Below are 4,757 nucleotides of genomic sequence, written 5' to 3'. Positions count from 1 at the left end.
AAAGACTTTACACTTGTGAGTACCCTGGACTATATAGTACTTTATGTGAAAGGCTGAGCTCCCTTGAGTAGACACTATCTTAAGGGGTAGAATGAAGGAAAAATTAAATAGAACAATCCAAATTGTAGTCAATTCGCTTCTGGGACTTATTGTAATACGGAAATATTAGCAGGTGGCCATGAATGCAAATGATTGACATTTCTGATCAAAGGAAGTGAACATGCTGGTTGGGATGGTGGCTCCTAAAACACATAACTTCCTCACTGTAAGAATCATAAGTCAGTGAAGCAGGGATATATGGAAACGGCATTTTATTATATCCACAACTCTCAGAAAAATGACTATCCAAAAATCCTGTAGAATTTTAGTGAGCTTTTTCTTTCCTGTTGGCTAGTGGAGGGAACTTCTTCAGTTGCCCACTCTGTATATTCACATGATGTCCCCATCCAGGGCAGCTCTCAATTGAGATATTGCACTAAAGGTCCAGCTCGGCTCCCTCTTGCTTTTATGCGATTGTGTTTGGTCTGTCACAGACACTCAGAACAACTGCTGAGCATCCTTCTCATAAATGTTTCATATACTTGATGACAGTATTTATCCCTTAGTTTCCGCATATTTGGATTTTATTCAATATCCTTTTGGTTGATGTGGAGGAAAGGGAGATGGCACTTATGCTTCGTACTGCACATTGCTGCCAGCACAATGTGAAACACAAATTGATAATGTCAGATCCCGCTTGCAATTTTCTAGTGACTTCCCACTGTCTTCAAACTAAGCCCAGCCATCATAACACAGGCCAAAAGATCTCTCATCCCAGACACACCAAATAAATAAATAAATAAAAAAATAAAAGTAACAAGGCATTCTGTTTTGAAACTCGGTTCCTTTGTGTTATGCTATTTTCTCTGCCTCGAATGCACATTTCTGTCTTCTTCAGGTTAATGACTACTCATGCTGTGCTAGTTTTAAACAGCAGTTAAATTAAAGGTTCCCTGTGCCCACATGACATAATTATTCACTTCTGCAGTTTTCTATGTTATTCTATCTTCCTTGGCTCTTCTTACAAACTTACAATGTAATTACAAATTTACCCATGTTTCCCACACTGAATGTAGCATCCTGAAGATAAGTGTAGGACTAAATCCTAAAATCTAATAAATGATCATTGATAAAAGTAAAGGATTCTATCATGATATCAGAATTAAAGGGGTAGCAAATTCCAGGCGAAATACTCAAGTGCAGTCAAAGTGACAGGTTTATTTCAACAGAATTCAGCCTCGGTTCCAATCCCATCTCATTAGCTTACTGTCTTAGAGGCTCCAGGTGACATGTACAAATCTGTTAGTAAGAAAATAAAAATAAAGAAGGAATTGACATTTGCATATGTAAATGAGTTCTACTTTTATTTATTATCCATGATTATATCACATTTTTTTTCTTGTCTCAAGAGACTTTAGAATAGTTAAAAGTTTGTATTGAGCATATTTTTTATTAAGAAAATAAAAGTCTTATTAGCAAGAAGAAAGTCAGATCCTGTAGGTCACTTTCTACAGATTCTCTGGCTTCATTGGCCAGAATATTTAACACATATTAGGCACTCAATAACTATTATACATCTTTATAGCCATCTGACCCAATTTTCTTCTCAAAACAATGTATTTGCTACCCAAATACTTTTGAATGTGTGCTATTCCACTGGAAATTGGTTGACTTAACTAAGGCTACATTATTAGAGAAACTGTCTTCAAACTCTATCCCTGTAGTTAACAGGGAACAAAACAGCAGCAGCAACAACAACAAAAACAACTCCAGTATATACAAACTCGGGTGGGCAAGGAATAGCTGCATGTGGATTTTGGAAGATTTGCAGTATAGGGGATTATGATCAAACTTGGTGTTTGAAACTCTCAAAAATGGAAGAAATATTTTTAAAAATATTGAATTTTTATTCGTTTATATTTCAAATATTTCAAGGGTTTTTCCTCTGCAAACCCCCATATCCTATCCCTCCTTACCCTGCTTCTATGAGGGTGCTCCCCCACCCACCTATCCACTCCTGCCTCACTGCCCTAGCATTCCTCTAAAATGGGGCATCAATCCTTCACAGGACCAAGGGTCTCCCTTCCCAGTGAAGCTAGAAGAGTCCTTCAGCTTCTTAAGTCCTTCCTCTAACTCCTCATTGGGGTCCCTGTGATCAGTCGGATGGTTTTTTGAGCATCTACATCTGTATTGGTCAGGATCTGGCAGAGAGAGCATCTCAGGAGACAGCTGTATCAGGCTCCTATCAGCAAGCACTTTTTGGCATCCGCAATCGTGTCTGGGTTTGGTGTCTGCATGTGGGATGGATTCCCAGGTGCGGCAGTCTCTGCATGGCCTTTCCTTCAGTCTCTGCTTCACTCTTCATCCTTGTATTTCCTTTAAACAGGAGCAATTCTGGGTTAAAATTTTGGAGATGGGTGAGTGGCCCCATTCCTCAACCGGGGGTCCATGCCTAACCTCTGGAAAAGGTCTCAACAAGTTCTCCCTCCCTTCATGAGGACCCAGCTATACCACACTCCTGGGCATACCCAAAAGATTCTCCAACATGTAATATGGACACATGCTCCACTATGTTTATAGCAGCCATATTTATAATAGCGAGAAACTGGAAACAACCCAGATGTCCCTCAACAAAGAAATGGATACAGAAAATGTGGTGTATTTACATAATACTACTCAACTATTAAAAATAATGGCTTCATGAAATTCACAAGCAAATGGATGGATCTAGAAAATATGATCCTGGGTGAGGTAACTCAGTCACAAAAGAACACACATGATATGTACTCACTGATAAGTGGATATTAGACAAAGAGCTTAGAATACCCACCATACAACTCTCAGACCACATGAGGCTCAAAAGGAAGGTACACTAAAGAGTGGATCCTTCTGTCCTTCTTAGAAGGGGGAACAAAGTAATCAAGGGAAGTAGAAGGTAGGAGGGACTTGGGAGTAATGGAAGAGGTGGAGGGGAAAAGGAGGGGCAGACTCATGTATGGGAGGAGATGGAGGAATTGTACAGAGGGTCAGGAAATTGAACAGAGATGTGCAGCAATGAGGCATAGGAACTGGGGGTAGCAACCCGAAAGTTCCAGATGCCAGGAAAGCAAGAGCTTCCCAGGACTCCACAAAGATGACATTAGCAGAAGAAACATTTTAACAATTTTTTTTTTAATTTAGCAGGATTTAACTTTTCCGCTCGAATTTTTATAAACTGAAAGACATATTTCCTCTTGTAGGCATTAAAGACTATAAACAAATGAGTTACTGTTATTAATTCAAAACTTATAAATTGATCCAGTATATTATTATTTAATAAGTTGATATATACTTAATAGTCCTTTAAATTCATTCAAGAATTTTCCACACCATTAATTTCGAAAAATCTAAGCCACAATATTGAAAACATTTACTTCTTATTTTATCTATAACATATTTACTAAAGGAAAAAGTAAATATAGATACATTCTATGTATGCTGTTTTAGCTAAATACTTGCTTAGACAATAGAGTTCAGACTACTCCCCAATTCTATTTAATTTATTAAATTCAAATAATATTCTAGCAAATTTTATTGAGTTGCTCCCATATTCCAGAGACTCATCTGCATGCTTAGAATGTATTAGGAAACTAATGTAAGATACCTATAGATTATAGGTTCATTCTAACTAGAACTCATGTCAACCGAGTCCTGCGGAGGTCACTTCTCTCCAGAATACTAAAACAGTAGTCAATTCTTCATCATTATTTTTGACATATCTCAATTACAATTGCTACTTTCATTTTATAATAGCATCTGCACATGACTTCCAGGATATGACAGCCCACTGAGGTCATTCTGTTTCACTGCATGTGTCTATCTCACTGCTTGTACCTACTCATCTCCCTATGGTCTATCTTCACAAACACACAGTTCTCTGAAATTCGACTAGTCAAAGTTTTTTCAATTTGTTCAAATTTTCTCAAAAATTTAATTTAATCTTACAGTTTTTTAGTATTCTGATCATACTTACATCTCTACCATTTGAACTCTAGTTACTCTTCATTTAATATGTCCTATTTCACTGTTGATAAAATAATAAATCTAACATGTATGAACTAAGTCAGAGTACAGATATCTATTTTCTACCCTTGAACGACTCTTTTTTTTTCTTTTTTTTTCTTTTTTTTTCTTTTTTTTTTTTTATTAACTTGAGTATTTCTTATATACATTTCGAGTGTTATTCCCTTTCCCGGTTTCCGGGCAAACATCCCCCTCCCCCCTCCCCTTCCTTATGGGTGTTCCCCTCCCAACCCTCCCCCCATTGCCGCCCTCCCCCCATAGACTAGTTCACTGGGGGTTCAGTCTTAGCAGGACCCAGGGCTTCCCCTTCCACTGGTGCTCTTACTAGGATATTCATTGCTACCTATGGGGTCAGAGTCCAGGGTCAGTCCATGTATAGTCTTTAGGTAGTGGCTTAGTCCCTGGAAGCTCTGGTTGCTTGGCATTGTTGTACTTTTGGGGTCTCGAGCCCCTTCAAGCTCTTCCAGTTCTTTCTCTGATTCCTTCAATAGGGGACCTATTCTCAGTTCAGGGGTTTGCTGCTGGCATTCGCCTCTGTATTTGCTGTATTCTGGCTGTGTCTCTCAGGAGCGATCTACATCCGGCTCCTGTCGGTCTGCACTTCTTTGCTTCATCCATCTTGTCTAATTGGGTGGCTGTATATGTATGGGCCACAT

The sequence above is a fragment of the Rattus norvegicus genome, chromosome 3, assembly GCF_021556685.1.
Source record: "Rattus norvegicus strain SHRSP/BbbUtx chromosome 3, alternate assembly SHRSP_T2T, whole genome shotgun sequence".
In the NCBI taxonomy this organism is placed as follows: Eukaryota; Metazoa; Chordata; class Mammalia; order Rodentia; family Muridae; genus Rattus; species Rattus norvegicus.
Note: the sequence above shows the minus strand (reverse complement) of the source record.